The sequence below is a fragment of the Opisthocomus hoazin genome, chromosome Z (genome assembly GCF_030867145.1).
Source record: "Opisthocomus hoazin isolate bOpiHoa1 chromosome Z, bOpiHoa1.hap1, whole genome shotgun sequence".
In the NCBI taxonomy this organism is placed as follows: domain Eukaryota; kingdom Metazoa; phylum Chordata; class Aves; order Opisthocomiformes; family Opisthocomidae; genus Opisthocomus; species Opisthocomus hoazin.
The window spans coordinates 9964375-9985937 of NC_134454.1; the positions used below are offsets into that span (position 1 = coordinate 9964375).

General features: G+C 46.9%; 1 protein-coding gene across 4 annotated transcripts in view; it reads left to right on the forward strand.

The window, feature by feature from the left end:
* Window positions 1-15320: 15320 nt before the first annotated feature.
* ARHGEF28 (Rho guanine nucleotide exchange factor 28) overlaps window positions 15321-21563 on the forward strand; it is a 138007-nt gene continuing 131764 nt past the window's right edge. For all 4 annotated transcript variants that reach the window (XM_075447077.1, XM_075447079.1, XM_075447078.1 and 1 more), the window contains exon 1: window positions 15321-15400. The gene's annotated coding sequence lies outside the window, so the exon portion shown is untranslated. The remainder of the gene's footprint in view (window positions 15401-21563) is intronic.

Genomic DNA, 21563 nt, shown 5'->3' on the forward strand with positions numbered 1-21563 from the left:
CTCAAGAAAACAAGTGCATGCTGATGCATATTGAAAAACTTGGTAGTTTCGTTTTTTAAATAGGACATATATATTTATGAATTATAATTTTCTAACAAAAATGTAATTCTTCTAAAGGGAAATTATTTCAAGTTAATTTAATGTAGTGAGTAAACTACACCAGTGAAAAAATCCTCACTTAAGTAAAAGAACTCAATTTTTATGTAGTTATATCACTTTCCATGTACAGTAGATGCAGTTTGAGTCCACGTTGTTACCAGTATGTATTTGAATGCTGGGATAATGGTTTATTTTAACTTCAAGCAGTGCTGGAGAAGGACAGAAAGAGGGGTGTGCCAAAGGCCACTCAACACGTGTAGGATGACAGTAGGGTAGAACTTTGTCCTTAACCTGTTTTCTGTGACTTGCATTTTCCCCGAGGTTTGGAATTTATTGGAGATACAATACAAATTTCCTGCAAAAGGAATTTGCTCAAATATGGCAGTGAAAGATGGGTATCCGTGGTAGAAATAACTTGAAAAATTTTGCAAGCTCGATGTAAAATCTTAACAATCTTTGACTGAAAAGCATGGAACAGTATCGGATCTACCCTTAAATTAACATGTGAGCAATGTATGTTCTTTGCTACTGGGATTTGCTGGTTTTGAAGACAAGATGATAGTAGGTAATAATGAGGAGCATGTTCATGCAAACTGTAAACTCCTAGTTTCCTTGCTGCTCACTTTACTATTTTTATTCTATTTCTGTTAATAGACCTGAATTTTCTGTTGCCTTTTAAGACATCTGCGTGCTACTTCTAATTGTGTGACTTAATGAGGCAATATTTCGTAAGAGACTTCACACAAAATGAGTTTTTTGGGGGAAAAGGCTCTTCTAGAGCCTCTTTATTCCATGACCCTTCAGTAGTGCTTGGAGTTGAAAGTGGACATTTCTCTTGGCAGTCTCATGTTCCATGGCTTGCGAACCACTGACCTTAACATCAAATATATTCGTACTTCTTACTGATAATATTAATGTCTAAAGTATGTATCCATTGTAGTCCCTCGAAGTTGGATGTGATGTGTGGCTCACAGAACCATAAGAAGTTTGATTAAAATAGCAGAGAAATTTGATCTAAATTGGAGAGCCATGGATTTGATGGGTGGACTGTTCGGTGGATGAGGAATTGGTTGGACACAGCCAGAGGGTAGTGGTCAATGGCTCAGTGTCCAGATGGAGACCAACGACAAATGGTGTTCCTCAGAGGTCCGTATTGGGATCAGTACTGTTTAATATCTTCATCAGTGACATAGCGGGATCGAGAGCACCCTCAGCAAGTTTCCAGATGACACCAAGCTGAGTGGTGCAGTTGACACATGAGAAGGATGGGATGCTATCCAGAGGGACCTGAACAAGCTTGGGGAATGGGCCTGTCTGAACGGCCAAGTGTAAGGTCCTACACGTGGGTTGGAGCAACCCCCACTATCAATACAGGCTGGGGAAGAAGGCATGGAGAACAGCCCTGCTGACAAGGACTTGGGGGTACTGATGGATGAAAAGCTGGACATGAGCTGACAATGTGCACTTGCAGCCCAGAAGGCCAACCGTGTCCTGGGCTGCATCAAAAGTAGTGTGGCCAGCAGGTCCAGGGAGGGCATTCTGCCCCTGTGTTCCACTCTGGTGAGACTTCACCTCGAGTCTGCATCCAGCTCTGGAGCCCCCAGCACAGGGCAGACATGTACCTGTTGGAGAAGGTGCAGAGGAGGCCACAAAAAAGGTCAGAGGGCTGGAGCACCTCTCCTATGAGGAAAGGCTGAGAGTTGGGGTTTTTCAGCCTGGAGGAGAGACGGCTGCAAGGAGACGTTATTGTGGCCTTTCAGCACTTACAGGGAGCCTACAGGAAAGCTGGAGAGGGATTTTTTACAAGGGCAGGGAGTGATAGGACAAGGGGTAATGGCTTTAAGCTGAAAGAGGGTAGGTTTAGATTAGATACAAGAAAATTTTTTACGATGAGTGTGGTGAGGCACTGGCACAGGTTGCCCAGTGAGGTGGTAGGTACCTCATCCCTGGAAATCACAGAATCACAGAATGGTAGCGGTTGGAAGGGACCTCTGTGGGTCATCTAGTCCAACCCTCCTGCCAAAGCAGGGTCACCTACAGCAGGCCGCACAGGACCTTGTCCAGGCGGGTCTTGAACATCTCCAGAGAAGGAGATTCCACCACCTCCCTGGGCAGCCTCTGCCAGTGCTCCGTCACCCTCAGAGGGAAGAAGTTCTTCCTCATGTTCAGACGGAACTTTCTCTGCTTCAGTTTGTGCCCATTGCCCCTTGTCCTGTCGCTGGGCACTACTGAAGAGAGCTTGGCCCCATCCTCCTGACACCCACCCTTCAGATATTTGTAAGCATTTATTAGGTCCCCTCGCAGCCTTCTCTTCTTCAGGCTAAATATGCCGAGCTCCCTCAGCCTTTCCTCATAGGAGAGATGTTCCAGTCCCCTCACCATTCTTGTAGCCCTCCGCTGGACTGTGTCCAGTAGCTCCTCATCTTTCTTGAACTGGGGAGCCCAGAACTGGACACAGTACTCCAGATGAGGCCTCACTAGGGCAGTGTAGAGGGGAAGGAGAACCTCCTTCGACCTGCTGGCCACACTCTTCTTAATGCACCCCACGATCCCACTGGCCAGGGCACACTGCTGGCTCATGGTCAACCTGTCATCCACCAGGACACCCAGGTCCCTCTCCACAGAGCTGCTCTCCAGCAGGTCCGCCCCAAGCCTGTACTGGTGCATGGGGTTGTTCCTCCCCAGGTGCAGGACCCTGCATTTGGCTTTGTTGAACCTCATCAGGTTCCTCTCAGCCCAACTTTCCAGCCTATCCAGGTCACGCTGAATGGCAGCACAGCCTTCCGGTGTGTCTACCACACCTCCCAGTTTGGTGTCATCAGCAAACTTGCTGAGGGTACATTCCAATTCTTCATCCAGGTCGTTGATGAAGAAGTTAAACAAGGCTGGGCCCAGTACTGACCTCTGGGGGACACCACTAGTTACCGGCCTCCAACTAGACTCAGCGCCGCTGATGACAACCCTCTGAGTTCTGCCATTCAGACAGTTCTCTATCCACTTCACCGACCACTCATCCAGCCCATACTTCCTGAGCTTCCCTAGGAGGATGTTATGGGAGACAGTGTCGAAAGCCTTGCTGAAGTTGAGGTAGACAACATCCACGGCTCTCCCTTCATCTACCCAGCCAGTTGTGTCATCATAGAAAGCTATCAGATTGGTCAGGCATGATTTCCCCTTGGTGAATCCATGCTGACTACTCTTGATAACCTTCTTTTCCTCCACTTGCTTGATGATGGCCTCCAGGATAAGCTGCTCCATCATCTTTCCCGGGATGGAGGTGAGGCTGACTGGCCTGTAGTTCCCTGGGTCCTCCTTCTTGCCCTTTTTGAAGATTGGAGTGACATTGGCCTTTCTCCAGTCTTCAGGCACCTCTCCTGTCCTCCAGGACCTCTCAAAGATGATGGAGAGTGGCTCAGCAATGACATCCGCCAGCTCCCTCAGCACTCGTGGGTGCATTCCATCGGGGCCCATGGATTTGTGCACATCCAGATTGCTTAAGCGATCCCTCACGCAGTGAGGGCCAGTCTTAGCACTGAAGACTGAAGCAAAGAAGGCATTCAGCAGCTCTGCCTTCTCTGCATCCTCCGCCACCAGGACACCTGCCTCATTCAGCAGCGGCCCCACATTGTCCCTAGCCTTCCTTTTGCTGCTGATGTAGTTGAAGAAGTCCTTCTTGTTGTTTTTGACATCCCTTGCCAGCTTCAATTCCAGGTGGGCTTTGGCCTTCCTCATTGCATCCTTGCATGCTCTGACCACATTTCTGTACTCTTCCCAAGTGGCCTGCCCCTCTTTCCACATTCCACGGACCTTTCTCTTCCACCTGATGTCTGCTAGAAGCTCCTTGTTCAACCATGCAGGTCTCCTGCCTCCTTTGCTAGATTTCTTTCTCAGGGGGATGCACCGCTCCAGAGCATGGAGGAAGTAATGTTTAAAGAGCGACCAGCACTCTTGGACCCCCCTGCCTTTGAGAGCCCTGGCCCATGGGGTTCCTCCCAGTAGCTGCTTGAAGAGGCCAAAGTTAGCCCTCCTGAGGTCAAAGGTTTTGATCCTGCTTGTCGCCCTGCTTCCTCCACGCAGGATCCTGAACTCGACCATTTCATGGTCACTGCAGCCGAGTCCACCTCCAACCTTCACATCCTCCACCAGTCCTTCCTTGTTTGTTAATACAAGGTCCAGCAGAGCGCCTTTCCTTGTTGGTTCCTCCACCACTTGCATCAGAAAGTTATCATCGATGCTCTGTAGGAACCTCCTGGATTGCGCTGAATGGCAGCACAGCCTTCTGATGTATCCACCACTCCTCCCAGTTTTGTGTCATCAGCAAACTTGCTGAGGGTACATTCTAAATATTCAAGGTCAGGCTGGACGGGGCTCTGAGCAACCTGCTCTGGTTGAAGATGTCCCTGCTTACTGCAAGGGGGTGAGCTAGATGACTTTTAAAGTCCCTTCTGACCCGAACTATTCTATGATCTTAGGGTAATTTGGTTTATTATGATGTTTACCATTCATGTTATTCTACCAAGTGAACTTGCCAAGGTGGTGCGGGAAGCAGGTGCGAGGTACCATCCATACAAATGGAAATCTGATGAAAATATGGAAAAAGAAATGCTATTTAAGATCTAAATTTCTAAGAAGACTACTAAAATGAAATTTTGAAGACTTTTATCTGACTGAGTAGATGCACCCGGTTGTAGTATGAGTTCTACTGGATTCACTACTTCTGCATTGAAAGCTAGTATTTTTTCAGGTGATACCTGGTCTGCTTGCCTAACTTGTCTGTTCTTTGTGTCTCTGCTCTTGTCTGTTACAGAAATTAATATTGGAGGGTATTTTTCTTTTTTTTTTCCATTATGCAAGTTTTTCTTCAGTATCTACATAATTAAGTTACAGAGGAGCCAGAATAAGATGTTGTTATTACCACCATGGCACCTGTTTTTCATGTTCTGATTTTATTTAACTACATTATTAATATAAATCTTCAAATTTTGGCTTTTTAATAGGCTGCTGGTTGAATGAGATAGTAAGAAAAAAGTAACAGTTTGCAGTGGTCTCTGTGCTGGCCAATGTTTAAAATGCATTACTTCAGTGCCAAGCATGCATATTTTTGTTTTACAGGTGAATAATTGAATTTATTTGTATGAAAATTTAATTATTTTTCGAGCAGTGTGTTACCTTATGCCCTAGAATCTAATATTTTGAAGCAATAAAATGGAATGTCATGAACTGAAATGGTTAAAATACTTAATTGTGCATTGGATGGGAGAGGATATAATGCTGGGTGTCCTGTTTGGGGAAAGGATATTCTTTACACTTTATACTATATATTCTGCTATATAGAAAAGCGGGGATTTATTGCACACAGCATCTTCCTTAACTTATAGACCATTTGGGAATTACCAAGTTGATTTGTTTTTGAAATACAGTTAATAAATTATCTTTTCCCAGTGCAGGTATTTACAAAAAAACAAGTCTGTCCCTTTTTTGACGTCCTTTTCATAAGAAGCATTTTTTCAGCTGTGTATTGGAAAGAAGGAGCACCTCCCCACCCTTGAACACTGTCGTGGCTCAGGAGCACAGTTAGCATGGAGGGCTGCCAGAAAAAACAATTCTCTGATCGAATGCATCCAGAAATAAACTGGGTTTCAAAAATAATAGCAAATTCAGCACTTCTGTCTCCTGTGTTCAGCCACCTGAATTACATGGGAGAAAGAGTGAGATGAGCTGGTTGGTCACTTGGTTGATTTTATCAGGCTTTCAAGTGCACACTTCTCAGGAAAGATGCTGATCTCTTTCCCCTCGGCTAATTCTGCTGAGTGAAACTTTTATTGCTAGATCACTTACACGTTTTAACTTCTTGAGGGTAAATACCTTTGCATTTCAATAGATATGCTTTGAAGACCATGCTGTTAGAATTTACTGAATTGTATTGGTCTAATTGTTCAAAGCTGAGTAACTAATAATGAGAAAATAGGAAATACTGAAATACTTATGGTCTAACATTATGACTGAACTGTGTGGAAAGATTCAAAAATGAAAAACTGAAACAAGCTTATGAAAAGGAGGATCAGAGATGGCATTGGTCATTGCTTGATGAGGTCAGTCACCTCACAAATAGAAATGTAGACAAAGCGGAGATGTTTAATGCAGTCTTTGCCTCTGTCTTTCAACACCGATGATGGGCCTGGGACCCTCGGAGCCCTGTGCTGGAGGACCGTAACTGCGGGGAATAATAAACTCTCAGCCAACCCTGAACTTCTTCTAGACTTGCTGCTCCAGCTGGGTGCACATAAATCTATGGGACCCAATGGGACATATGCTAGGGTACTAAAAGAGCTTGTGGATGTCGTTGTGCGACCTTTCTCCATTATTTTTCAGGGGTCTTGGGAGACTGGAGAGGTACCAGTTGACTGGAAGCTGGAAAAATGTTGTCCCAGTTTTCAAGAAGGGAAAGAGGGGAAGACCCTGGTAATTACAGGCCTCTCAGTCTCACTTCAGTGCCTGGTGAAATTACGGAGAAGGTTATTCTGGGGATTACTGAAAAATACGTGAGAGACAATGCAGTCATTGGTCATAGGCAGCACAGGTTCACAAGGGAAAAGCCCTGCTTAACTGATTTAATTTCCTTTTATGACAAGGTCACCATCTAATTGACCAAGATGTGGTATTGCTGGATTTTAGCAAAGCTTTTGATAGTGTCTGTCACAGTATCCTTCTGGATAAACTGTCCAGCACACAGCTAGACAGGTCCGCAATACATTGGGTAATCAACTGGCTGACGGATCAGGCTCAAAGAGTTACAGTGATTGGGGTTACATCAGGCCAGTTACCAGTGGGATTCCCCAGGGCTCAATTTTAGTGCCAGTTCTCTTCTATGTTTTTCTGAATGAACTGGACATAGGAATCGAATAAATTTGCTGACAGTACTAAACTAGGAGGAACTGTGGACTCCCTTGAGGGTAGAGAGGCCTTACAAAGAGATCTGGGTAGACTAGAAGGCTGGGCAATCACCAGCCATATGAAATTTGACAAGAGCAAGTGCTGGATTTTCCACCTGGGATGAGGAGGTAATCCTGGTTATATGTACAAACTGGGGAACGAGAGCAGCTTTGCAGAAACTGATCTGGGGGTTTGGGTTGATGGCAAGCTGAGTGCGAGTCAGCAGCGTGCCCTGGCAGCCCAAAGCTCCAGCCGTGCCCTGGGCTGCACCAAGCACAGCAGAACCGGTTGGTCGTGGGGGGAGAACTGTCCCACTCTGCATTGCAGTGGTGTGGCCCCATGTCATGCACTGCCTGCAGTTTTTGGCACCCCAATATAAGGACCTCAAACTATTACAGTGTGTGTCCAGAGGAGGGTGACCAAGATGGTGAAAGGCCTCAAGGGCAAGACTTGGGAGGAGCAGCTGGGGTCACCTAACTTGTTCAGCGTGGAGAAGAGAAGGCTGAGGGGTGACCTCATGGCAGCCTACAGTGTCCTTGGGCGGGGAAGAGCAGGCGGACTTGTCTGGTGACCAGCGATAGGACACAAGGAGATGGAAGGAACCTGCATCAGGGGAAGTTCAGATTGGGCATTAGGAAAAGGTTCTTCATGGTGAGGGTGGTGGGTCACTGGAACAGGCTCTTCAGGGAAGTGGTCACAGCCCCAAGGCTGTCAGAGCTCAAGGACCGTCTCCACGACACTCTTAGTCATACGGTTTATTTCTAGGTAGTCCTGTGAGGAGTAGGGAGTTGGACTCAACGGGCCTCATGGGTCCCTTGCAACTCGAGATACTCTATGATTCTATGAAAAACCTCAGCAGTTTGAGTATGACCACGTATTGTCTGTGTGCTCTCTATATTTGGATTCAGACAACTGATGTTATCCGTGTTACCTTGTTAAGGCTTACTGAAGACAAAGAGCACATGTGGTCAGACTGTGGCTCTGAAGATGACTCCCTCTGATTTAACTGGCTGGACCAGAACAAGGTCTGGAATGGAGTTCTGGAGAACTTGCTTCCTTGCGTGCTCTCTCTGGCAAGTCATTCTGACCCCTTCTGCTCTTTGGAAGGCAAAATGTGGTCTCGTCAGCAGTTGCACCCAGCTGATTTTGTTCATCTCTCCATGAGTGATTCCTGGGTTTGTGTCACTAGTACACAGTGAGAAAAGGAGGATGGTCCCTCCAGTGTGAGTGAGAGACAGTAGTTCCACATTGCATTTGGCAGAGGAGTGGAGTACTAAGACAAGCACAGGGGTATTAAATTGTCAACCCCATCTTTGCCTTTCTGCTTAGGGAGTTGAATTTCTGGAGTGGAGGGGAAGGATTGTTGCTAGATGAGCTGCCAAACCTCAGCTATCCTGTGTATTATGATGCTGTTTCCCAAGCTGAAAGGGAACTTAGGATCTGGTAGGTTTGTTGCATCACCATCTGAATCTACAAAAAGATGTTAAAGCTGCTCCTATGAAGAAGCTTTATTCCTGCATCTTTTTCACTATCAAATGAAGTGAAAATAGATGAGCTTTAGCTTTTACAGATCTGGATTGATCAGGTATTGGGTTTCAGCTACTATAGCTGGCTTTCTCTGTACTTGTGATGAAAAATTGTTTTGTCCCTTATTATACCTTGGACATGCCCTTTTTCTTGAACTGTAGTTGGACTGGTTCCATTTAAAGACTTGGTGTTTGGTCATGGAAGGCTTTTGAAACAGTTTTGTTTATTAATCACAGCTGTTCTTAGATGGTTACAAAATTCACTAGTCTCCAGTGTAGATTATAATAATGGGATATACTCTTCTCCTTCCTAAGTGGAACACTTTCTCATTGTATGCCATGGTCATCTGCAACTTGTATAACAATGTCATAAAGTGCATTTGCTTGCCATCAAGTAATGTGGGGCTATTGAGTGGCCATTTGAAAAGTCACAACCCCACACTTGTTTCAACATTTGTAAAATACCAGAAGTTTGTCATTTTAATGCAGTAAGTTTTGACACCTGCATAGAGAAAGACAAGCAGGATGGGGAATGCAGTGTGCTTACTCTCATATTTAGAATTATTAGCTGCACCTGATGTTTGATTACCCATTAAGAATTTCAATGATGAAATCATAGGTAGCATCTCCCAGGTAGCTTTTCTATAGATTATGTATATTCACTTTCTTACACAATTTAAAGATTAACTTCCAGATGAATGAGGGCATGACTCGTTGCAAACAAAACTTTTCGGTAATTACATGGAAAAGGACATTTACCTGGGGCCCAAATGATTGGTGAAACTTAGGGGTGTGTCACGACCTGAAAATGTTACGTGCCCTGCGGGAGGTTGTAACCATGGGTTTGCAGGATTCCTTAATACCCAAGCACATGGAGGCTTTATTTCCCAAATTTCTTCACTGTTTTACAGATTACTACAAACCACCACTGATGAAGCAAGTATACTTACGGTTAGTAAAGTAGGTAGAAACCTATTACATGTTCCTACAAAATTACTACCAGGAAAGCAAATAAACAATTCTGCCATCACTGCAATCAATGTTAATAGCAATCAATAACAAAACAAGTGTATGCTTCAGTATTACAGGCTATTACAAAATTACCACTAGTATAACAGCACACTTACTTATGATTAATTACTTATAGCCACACATATACTTATAGCCACACATATAAACTGGTCACAGAATTGGAGCCAATCGACAACGCACAATGTCTTGTTTCAAAGGTGATCTGCGTCATGGGGTTTGGAGGCAGCCAGTTGTCCCCAGGGAGGGTCCAATCTGTTTAGGAGATCTCACAGAAAAGGGAGCGTGCATGGGAATTTCTCACAGAGGGAGGCTTTATTTTGGGTAAAAAGTGAGTAATTTTTTTGTTGCGGAGACATAAGGCGGCATAGGACACCACTGTGTGGGACAGCCAATAGTTAATGATGTTTTCTGTTTTCTCAGACCAGTATTCATTTTTTCAGGCTGTGTTCACAGAATCACAGAATGTTTGGGGTTTGAAGGGACCTCTGTGGGTCATCCAGTCCAACCCCCCTGCCGAAGCAGGGTCACCTACAGCTGGTTGCACAGGACCTTGTCCAGGCGGGTCTTGAATATCTCCAGAGAAGGAGACTCCACAGCGTCCCTGGGCAGCCTGTTCCAGTGCTCCGTCACCCTCAGAGGGAAGAAGTTCTTCCTCATCTTCAGGCGGAACTTCCTCTACTTCAGTCTGTGCCCATTGCCCCTTGTCCTGTTGCTGGGCACCACTGAAAAAGAGTCTGGCCCCATCCTCCTGACACCCACCCTTCAGATATTTGTAAGCATATATTAGGTCCCCTCGCAGCCTTCTTTTCTTCAGGCTGAACAAGCCCAGCTCCCTCAGCGCCTCCTCATAGGAGAGATGCTCCAGTCCCCTCATCATCCTCGTAGTCCTCTGCTGGACTCTCTCCAGTAGCTCCTCATCTTTCTTGAACTGGGGAGCCCAGAACTGGACAGAGTACTCCAGATGGGGCCTCACTAGGGCAGTGTAGAGAGGAAGGAGAACCTCCCTCGACCTGCTGGCCACACTCCTCCTAATGCATCCCAGGATGCCATTGGCCTTCCTGGCAGCCAGGGCACACTGCTGGCTCATGGTCAACCTGTCGTCCACCAGCACTCCCAGGTCCCTCTCCACAGAGCTGCTCTGCAGCAGATCCGCCCCGAGCCTGTACTGGTGCATGGGGTTGTTCCTCCCCAGGTGCAGGACCCTGCATTTGCCCTTGTTGAACCTCATCGGGTTCCTCTCTGCCCAACTCTCCAGCCTGTCCACGTCTCGCTGAATGGCAGCACAGCCTGCCGGTGTATCCACCACTCCTCCCAGTTTGGTGTCATCAGCAAACTTGCTGAGGGTACATTCTAACTCTTCATCCAGGTCATTGATGAAGACGTTGAACAAGACTGGGCCCAGTACTGACCCCTGGGGGACACCACTAGTTACCAGCCTCCAACTAGACTCAGCACCGCTGATGACAACCCTCTGAGTTCTGCCATTCAGCCAGTTCTCAATCCACCTGACTGTCCACTCATCCAGCCCACACTTCCTGAGCTTCCCTAGGAGGATGTTATGGGAGACTGTATCCAAAGCCTTGCTGAATTCAAGGTAGACAACATCCATGGCTCTCCCTTCATCTACTCAGCCAGTCACACCATTGCAGAAAGCTGTCAGATTGGTCAAGCATGATTTCCCCTTGGTGCATCCATGCTGACTACTCCTGATAACCTTCTTCCACTTGCTTGATGATGACCTCTAGAATGAGCTGCTCCATCACCTTTCCTGGGATGGAGGTGAGGCTGACGGGCCTGTAGTTCCCTGGGTCCTCCTTCTTGTCCTTTTTGAAGATTGGAGTGACATTGGCTTTTCTCCAGTCCTCGGGCACCTTTTCTGTCCTCCAGGACCTTTCAAAGATGATGGAGAGTCGTTCAGCAACAACATCCGGCAGCTCGCTCAGCACTTGTGGTTCCTGGTTTTTCAGTTAGAACAGCAAATCACATTTACCAATTCCTACTTTCTCAGAATTTTTTCTGTTTTTTTCCAGACTATCTTTCACCTTTGCAGATGATAATTTGCTGTTACATTTTCTCGGTTTTGTGCATATCGAGGGTATCTCGGGATGTCTCCAGTTTCTTGGTGCCCAACTGCACCTCAAAAATGTCCTCCTCAAGGATGGTCCAGTTCCCAGGCTGACAGGCACCTTCTTGGTCAGTATTTCAGCAGACATCTTCTGTTTAGTGTTTCTCCCCTTCTAACCAGGTTGTCTTCTGCCAAGGGTTTCTGCTTCAGGTTTGAGACCTCAAGAGTTAACTAAGTGCGAAAGAGCAGGCTGTGTTCGGACAAATTGTGAGCACATTAAGGTAGGCTTGATACATCCCTTACTTAAAACAAGCAAGGAGAGAAATAAAAGTACCCCTTAACAGATTCAAACTTATTTTCTGACCCTGCCCAGATGAAGCAGCCTCCTTATGTTGCAGATGTCCATCTGGATGGTGAACTTGCCATTGCTATTGCCAGAAAATAGCTATCATTAGTCTTCAGGCTCTTTCACGTCTCTGCATTTAAAAGCAAATGAAAAGGGTTTGTAATGGCTCTAACAAAGCTTGTGCAACACATGCAAATGTGGCCAAATACTTGATTTTGGTTTGCATAGGTACTTGAGCTCACTGTTTGCGCAAAGGTTACAGTTGCAATATTGAGCTGAAACATTTTTGGGTTGCTCTGGATAACCACAGTCTGCCTTTCACTGGCGTTCCGTGATTGGAGCCTGCCACCTAAACCACTGAAATACCGCAAAACAAAGAAGTCAGAGGTTTTATGGAAAAACATCAGGTTCTATAGGACACTGCAGTTTATGATTTAAAATACAAATTTTGTAGCTACAGGGCAAATTTTCAGCAAAGATCACACACATTTTACACTCAAAAACCTGGCAAAACTAAAGCAACAACCCCCCCATGTAGTTTTCAATATTTCTTCATTTACAATCCCCTTTAAAAATGAAGGAAAAGGCGCATAGGAAATATCAAAACACTGTGTTGTAAAAAAAATTGAGTGTGAGTTGTGATTTTAATCCTTATCTATGTAGCTATTTGTAGCTACAACAACATACTCCAGTGGAAGATGACTTAAAGTGGCTTGTCTTCTTTATTTTTAATGTCGTCAATGAGAGTTGCTTTGCTTTCTGAAGCATACTGTACCACAACTTATAACATCACCTTTGGTCTTCAGGCAAGGATTATTTCCTCATTTTTCTTATTTTAGTGAGCATTTATTAAGACTGTAATTTCAGAAGTTCACTTGGAGAAGTTTCTCTGAGCTGTGTTGCTTAAGGGATGGCGGGGGTGAGAAGAAGAGAAGTAGGAGGAGGAGCAGTAAGTACTAAGTAAGTAGTAGTAATATTAGTAAGCTCAAGAAACCACCTCAGTGCCTCTTTGCGTATGATGCTTTCCTTTTTGTAATATTTCTTCTTGCATGTGTGTCTTGAAAGCTAAGCATTCATCTAAACATTTAAATTCTTATTAAGGTAGTAGTTGGCAGATCACATATTCTTTGCTTTAAGCTGTATTTAATAACCAGTGTATTCCAGCAGAAACTGTTCTGTGCATCATGAAAAACTGAGTAAATATTAGTCAGTGACATATAAGTCCGGGGGAACAGTCACTACTTTGGTGGCAGGATGTTCTATGTGATCTGAAGACAGTCTCTGAAGTGTACATGTGTTTTTTTCCTTTTATATTTGAATGTGGTGTAGCAAAACTTGTCATATTGCTTGCATAGTCCCAACACATACAAAAAGCTTACCTAAATCCTTGTTTGCCTGATGGAAATGCAACAGGGGGTTTCCTCTGGAATTGAGGTCTAGGTAAGCATCTTAGAGTAGTGTTGGAAATGTGGTCAGGCATTGGAACGGCCTGCCCAGGGAGGTGATAGAGTCACCACCCCTGGAGATGTTTAAAAAACATGTAGATATGGTTCTTCGGGATATGGTTTAGTAGGCATGGTGGTGTTGGTCAGATGGTGGGACGTGATGATCTTAGAGGTCTTTTCCAACCATGATTCTATGAAATTATGTAAATAAAATTACAACCCTTAACGAGTTATTTTTGTAACTTTTCCAATTAGGAAAGTTTGGAATTGAAATCCTGAGGGTCTACAGCTGCTGCAGATGCACTTATGCTTGTCTTTTTTGGGTTTTTTTGGACAATATGCAGTTGGATAGCTTGCTATATTCAGTGGTAAGTGACTATAGCAACGGAAGTAAAGCAGTGCTTACGTGCGCTTCCAGTAAAGTGTGCTGGGGCTGCATGTAGAGGGAAGGTGTTGCAAGATGGCTGCAAGCCACCACTAACCTGGCCACACCCCATCAACCTTTATCTCTTACTTTTCCTCCTTGCAAATTTAACTTTCCCAAGTCCTGATAGCCAGCGGGTGCATTACGTTTGCCGTCCCAGAATTGTGGACTTGTTCTGGCAAGTACAGCACAGAAAGTCCCTGCTTCCTTGTACTCTGAGCAGACGTTTGTCTGCGTGATAAGCCACATGGGGTAAACCAACGAGAAGCTTCAAATTTCATAGATGGACGCACGCCGTGTAAAGCTGTGAAACCCTTGCTGAAACACGAGGGGTGGCGATGGGGTTTTCCTGGCTTCTTTCCTTCAGGAAGGTTCCTTCAATGACCCGTGCTCTGTTGCAGCAGCCCAATGTGCTTCCTTGTTAAAAACGCTGGTGAAACTGTCATGCGCTTAGACAGGTGAAGGTAAGTGAATTAGCGGGGTTTAACTGCATTAAGGACATCCAGTAAGAAGACAATAATTGAGAGGCTTGAATTTTTGATTATGAGATGTGAGTTGGGTTGTGTTCTTGTGCTCTTAAGCAGGAGCTTTTAGTGTATTTACCAGCTTGGCTACAGCTTTTCTGTTAGTTGGATGTGCAACATGTAGACCTTTGAATGTCAGCAAAGGAAAATGTCAGTCTGAATTATGTTGCCGTTTCCTATGTATAATTTTTTTAAACCAGCCACACAGGTTATTAAAGTTCATGTGTTTGCTATTCTCACTGCAAGCGGTTTTCCTTTTAAAAGTCAGGACCTGCAAGCATCCTTGTGGGCACGGGGAACAACAGAGCACAGGACGGGAAAGAGGTACGGCGACAGAGCGTGCTTCCATACCAGCTAATACTCTGGGAGGACTTGGATAACATTTTTTACTGTTGGCTTAGTCAATTTCAAACTGGTAGCACTGCTCGGTAAACTAATATTTAGATCCTGCTTCAGCTGTGATTGCGGAGTGAACAGGTCCAGCTCTCTCACGCTTCCTCTGCCTCCGGTTGCCTTTGCTCTCCTCTGCTCCCCAGACGCTCGCGATGCTGGGGAAGCACGCAAACTCACAGCGTGACAGACACGCGGTCCTCAGCGCACCGCTGTCCTTCCTCCTGAAACAGCCCGTCGGGCCGGGCCCTGGGGGGTCGGCGTCGTCCGGTGGTTTCCAGAACAGCTGAAGCGATGCGCGCTGTCGCGACTGGCGGTACGACGCCGCACGACACGCGACCCGCAGCGACCTTGGCCAAGCAGGAGGGAGCGAGGGGGGGCCCGGGTCCGTGCGGGGCCCGCCGGCGGGCCCGCCCCTGCCGCCTGCAGCCCCGCGGCGGCCGGGAGAGGGCAGCGCTCCCCGCCCGCAGGCGCCGGGGCCCGGCGCTCCCCCTCCCGGTGCCGGGGCCCGGGGGCGGCGCATCCGCGGGGCCCGGGGGCGGCCCCGGCCCGGGCAGCGGTCCCGGTGCCGGCAGCGCGGGCAGCGGCGGAGCCTGGCCCGGGACGCCCCGCCTAGGTAAGGTGCCTTCCGCGGGGAGGGTCGCTTACCGACCGGGGAACGTGGAGGCGATGCCGGCGTCTCCGAGGAGCGGCCCTCGGGGCGGCTTTCGGCCGCGTTTGGCCGGGCGTGCGCGGCCGCGGGGTCGCGGCGGTGCCCGGCCCGCTGCGACGCGGGGCCCGTTTGGAGGTGGCTCTCCTCGTCCCGTGCTGAAGAAGCACCGAAAGCCCAGCCGGTGGCACGGGTTTTTTCTTCCTCGGGGGTAGCCTGCTCTCCGCCGCGCTTTGTGTGGAAACAGGGTTTCGGGAGGCGTAGGAGTGAGAGGGTTTTTTCCCCCCCGACAGGTAAAAAACGAGCCGTGTCCTGTGGCTGCGGTGTGGAACATCGACAGGACAAAGCCTGGTGAAAAGATGTTAAGCGCTTTTCCTTTTCCAAAGTGGCATTTGAGTATGAAGTGCAACAAAGTGAGCGTGTAGACACAGCTTGAGAACATCTTAATTACAGTCTGCCGGGAAACTCATCTGGCCCTCTCGGCTGACTTGCAAATTAGGCGTTTCTGCCAACGTGATGCGACGTAACACCGAGGAGCAGTGTTCCTTTTCTGGATCTGAAACTGCTGCTGTTATTCGGGAGAAGTTCCCATTGTCTTCCCGGAGAACAGTTCCCTTCTGGGGCCTTCCCAGCAGGGTGAAATGGCCCGGCATTCCTGCGGTCTGAATAACACCGTTGAACCAGAATTTGCACCAGAATATAGGAAGGATAGCCTGTGACTAATACGGTGACTCAGAAGGTCCAGTTCCAATTTTTGGCTTTGCCAGCCAAAAACCAGCTCTCTGCGCGGCCCCGCACCCGTCAGCCGGCACCTGCGCATCTCGGTTTCCTGTTTACCGGTGGGCGATGCGGTAGGCTCAGGGCGAGGACGTGCGTTCCCCACGCATTATGGAGGGCTCAGGGCGAGGACGTGCGCTCCCCACGCGTTCTACAAGAAAGCCTGCTGGGTTCTGAGGTGCGACCTAGAACAGCAAGCAGAATTTGTGTCACCGTGTGTGTTTGTGCACAAGTATTGAAGCTAGAGAAGTCTTCGTTTGCACCACCAGTTTGCATACTTTTGACTAGAGCACTCCTCTTTTTTTTCGCTTCCGCGTTGGCTGGAATATTACTATGTCTGTGGCGTCTTCTTCGTCTCAGGAACAGGAACATTCTGTAGGAATATGTTTGGAATTTTCCTCAGTGTTGTCTGCAGAAATTCTTAAAAAATCACAGAATTTTCAAAGATGTACAGATTTTCCTACTGACTAGTTGACCTGTAAGTTGGATCTTTCAGGCTCAGCATCATTAACTCAAGCAGGTACTGCTAAACTACATTAATAATTAGAAGAGGGCTGTGAGGTGGAATAGTCGCTCTTCTCAGTGGAAGCTGCTGCTATGAATATTGGAATTATATCCAGTGACTTTCGGTGTTTTGTTTTTAGTTGAAATGAAAATGCTGCATGAAGAATGTTAATGCGGGAATGCATAAAGAATACATTTTGCCAACCTCAGGAGCAGGCTTCTGTCTAAGAGGCATTTTTCCAGAGTTGTTTCTATGTTTTAAAATCCAATTCTGTGTTTAAAAGGTTAAAAAATGTGACCCTTTTTTGGCGACTTTTGAAATATTTTCCCTACTAAGTAGTACAGAACGGCTGTGGCTTTAACAAATTAAAGAAATCCGATAGCCATGATGTTTTCTGGAGGAAGATTTAAGTTTCTTTTTGTCTCAAATTGTTGAAGAGAGAGCTATTTCAAGAGCTGTTTAGCTGCATGTCTGCTGTTCACTTGCTTCAAGAGCAACTAATGTGGGGTGAAGTAATCAACACTAGTGCAAGCCACTTCATTATAAATTTAATAGGCAAGGGTTTATTTTACCTCTCAGTTGGAGTACTGTTAGAAGACAGCAAACGAATGTGCTTGCGAAGTTGCTAACTGGGGGTTTTGCCTTGTCCCCTGCTTATCCCCCATGCTGTAGATGTTCAGGAGATCGAAGTGTAAACATGAAAGATCGTGTCAAAAACCTTGGCTGTAAAGGTGTAAAACTGTGACTTTGGGAAAGCAGTATTTACTATGTGTATATTTTCAGCTTTCTACTTTTTTCCTTTCATTTAATTCCTCCAGGGTCTTTTAGTCAAGTCCAGAGCAAGGATCCGCACGCAGAAGGACGTTCAGTACCACACTAGACCCAGTCGCTGTGCAGTGTAATTCCTGGTGCTTGGGAAGATGTGAGCGAGCCTTTAGGTGTACATATGTAACGTAACTCAGATGGAATCTGTAAATTCAAAAATACTGTTTGGTTCACTTCCCGTGCTTGTTGAGAGGAAGCAGTGAGATTGAACATTATTAATGGAAACTGGCTGGTCTGTGAGCACCACACTGGAATCTCACTGTTTTTGAAGGGTAGTGAGATCTGAGGAGTATAAACACAATTTGTGGAATAATTTATCTCCATCTTAGATGCTGTCCTGTGGGTTGATGTAGCATCTACCTCCTACGGATGGTAAAAAAAGTAATAAAACAGAGGGAATGGTGATGTGTGACACAGTCATCCAGTGGAAGAGAGCACGGTGGAAGACCTCTTAATATGTGTTACTGCTAGACTTCTACAGTGCACAAGACATTTTGCTTAGACAAAGATATTAGATTTTAAAGCATCGCAAATGATGCTCTGGGAATTCCTGCCCACCTTCCAGTGGCCTCTGGAAAGCACGCTTGCTTTCCTGTTGCTTCAGCTGATCGGAAATAAGGATTTAATGTGCTTGTCTTGATGGTGGCAGTAAGGCTAATTTTCAGTGTTTTATAGACAGGAGTTTCAGTGTGACCATCACCAAAAAGAAATACGATTAAAAAAGGAAGAATTTAATTCCAAGGCACCTGTGAAGCTTCATTGGGGGGTTTTTTACATAGCTTGACAGTTTTGATGTTCAGTCAGTTGCTTTACAATTTATGAAACAGCTGTAGCGGTCTGTGGCACAGAGGTGTGGGATTACGGTCTGAAGGCAGAACATAGGGAGCAGGGTCCAAAGACCTTGTGTTTTGTAATCTTTGGACTGATACATGGAAGAGAAGTACGAAATACATGTTTTGTAGCACTGCTTATACTTTGCACCTGTTCACAAGGCAGTGAATAAATTGTGGTCTGGTGCTGCTTAATGAGCTGTGGAGGCTCATTACGGCAGCAGCAGAGCCCTGAGTTAAGTGAAGTCTGTGCGAGTGGCTGCCGGATCACAGAGCAGCATCAAAGCCAGAGTCCTGTCTGCGCCTTCCCTGTAGCTTTCTCCCACAGTTATGTGCTTTATTTACAGTGAAGAGGAGAAAGTCAAGTTTTGAGTTGTAAGTCAGGTTGCTGTAGGATCAGAAAGTGTCCTTTTGTGTTTAGGAAAATGGTGATGATACACACACAGTAGCTGCTAGGACAGCCAAATAGTAGTCACAGTGCTGGCTGAAGGGTCACCTTGTCAACCAGTAGAAATATCTTTCTGCTGAGATTTAGATAATGCTTTCCCTTATCTAATTTCTTTGGTGTGTACAAAGTAAAAAGTTTGATAACTGACGTCTTTTCCATTGAAATGCTGCTATGTCAATACCTGATGTTTTTATATTCCATTGGTTTATTTCCTTTTCGTGGTCCTTCTAACGTGTCTTGGTAATTGGGGGAACCATACTATGAAATGCTAAACTTTGTAATGTTGAAAGAAATTGGGTATATGAGAGTCCCATAACTGGCAACCAACAAATAAAATACTGGGTGAAGAAAAGTGCTGGAGGGATTATTGAAATGTTTTGCCACTTTGGTAGAACCCAGAAGACTTGTTTATGTTCATCTTAATAACTTGAGCTGCGCAGGAGACCAGCAATTGCATTTGACACTAGGTTTAAGGGGAGATTGTAGATTGAAAAAAAAGTTAGTTAAGTAAAATTTTCAAGGTTTTTTGTTCTTTTTTTGTGCATTTCATAAAATCACAGCATGGTTTGGGTTGGACACCTTGCACTAGACCAGACTACTCAAAGCTCCATGCAGCTTGGCCTTGAACACTGCCAGGGAGGGGGCATCTACAGCTTCTCCGGGCAACCTGTGCCAGTGCCTCACCACTCTCATTGTAAAGAATTTCTTATACCTAATGTAAACCTACCCTCTTTCAGCTTACAGTCATTACCCCTTGTCCTATCACCACGTGCCCTTGTAAAAAGCCCCTCCCCAGCTTTCTTGTAGGCCCCTTCAGGTACTGGAAGGCTGCTCTAAGGTCTCCGCGCAGCCTTCTCTTCTCCAGTCTGAACAGCCCCAACTCTCTCAGCCTTTCCTCACAGCAGAGGTGCTCCAGCCCTCTGACCATTTTTGGGGCCTCCTCTGGACCCGCTCCAACAGCTCCCTGTCTTTCCTGTGCTGGAGGCTCCAGAGCTGGATGCAGGACTCCAGGTGGGGTCTCACCAGAGAAGAGCAGAGGGGCAGAATGCCCTCCCTGGACCTGCTGGCCACACTACTTTTGATGCAGCCCAGGACACGGTTGGCCTTCTGGGCTGCCAGCGCACATTGTCAGCTCATGTCCAGCTTTTCATCTACCAGCACCCCCAAGTCCTTGTCAGCAGGGCTGCTCTCAATCCCTTCATCCTCCAGTTTGTGCTTGGGATTGCCCTGACCTGTGTGCAGGACGCTGTGCTTGGCCATGGTGAACCTCCTGAGATTTGCACAGGCCCACTCCCCAAGCCTGTCAAGGTCCCTTGGGTGCATTAGGAGGAGTGTGGCCAGCAGGTCGAGGGAGGTTCTCCTTCCCCTCTGCACTGCCCTAGTGAGGCCCCATCTGGAGCACTGTGTCCAGTTCTGGGCTCCCCAGTTCAAGAAAGATGAGGAGCTACTGGAGAGAGTCCAGCGGAGGGCTACGAGGATGATGAGGGGACTGGAGCATCTCTCCTACAGGGAGTGGCTGAGGGAGCTGGGCTTGTTCAGCCTGAAGAAGAGAAGGCTGCGAGGGGACCTAATAAATGTTTATAAATATCTTAAGAGTGGGTGTCAGGAGGATGGGGCCAGACTCTTTTCAGTGGTGCCCAGTGACAGGACAAGGGGCAACGGGCACAAACTGAGGCACAGGGGGTTCCGTCTGAACACGAGGAAGAACTTCTTCCCTCTGAGGGTGACGGAGCTCTGGAGCAGGCTGCCCAGGGAGGTTGTGGAGTCTCCTTCTCTGGAGATATTCAAGACCCGCCTGGACAGGGTCCTGTGCAGCCTGCTGTAGGTGACCCTGCTTCGGCGGGGGGGTTGGGCTGGATGACCCACAGAGGTCCCTTCCAGCCCCTACCATTCTGTGATCCCTCTGGATGGCATCCTTTCCCTCCTGCGTGTTGACTGCACCATGCAGCTTCGTGTTGTTGGCAGACTTGCTGAGGGTGCACTCAGTCCCACTGTCCATGTTGCTGACAAAGATGTTGACAAAAGATATCTACCTCTACTTCACTCAAACTTACGCTGCAAGTTTCTCTAGTTTGCAGCACATCACAATAAATGTTTCCATTAAATTTATTGCTAAACTGGATGCTCAAAAGGTTTTTTTCTGTGTATAGATGAATCCTGCTAGTGCTGACTTTGGTGCAAGCTCAATATTTGTAGGCAGTGCCTGAAATTGAACCTGTTTGTCTGTTAGATGCCAGTCCTGCTGTTTTTTTGTGTCAGAGGCACGGATGTTGGAGGAAGAGATCAGGTGTTGCTCGGTGAGATGCTGTATATCCATGATGTCGGGCAGCTCGACCCTGCCCTTGCTGTGCGGAGTAGGACTGCTCCTCAGCACCCGAGGGTGGTTGTCTGCGTGGCACCTCTGGGGCACTGGGGACCCTGCTTTCTGGGGAGCTGAGCAGCTCATCGCGGTACACAGGAGGTGAGCAGTAGGGTGCACGTGGTAGTGTCTCCTTCAGTCCCTTGCTCTGAAACGGAGGTTGCACAAGAGCTGCTCTGTAGTCAGGGCTGAGTATTTCCTCCCTACATGCGCCCTCCGCTTCTTCCTGCCCCTCCCAGCCGCTTCCAGCAGCCAAGCCGAGTTACTGTAAGCCCCAGATGGAGGAAAGACGTGAGCTGTTCATGTAAAGCTTTTTTCCAAACAGCCAACACTCCTGAGAGTGTGAGAAAAGCAGAAGAGGTCACACTTGGTGCTGTGTGTTGGCA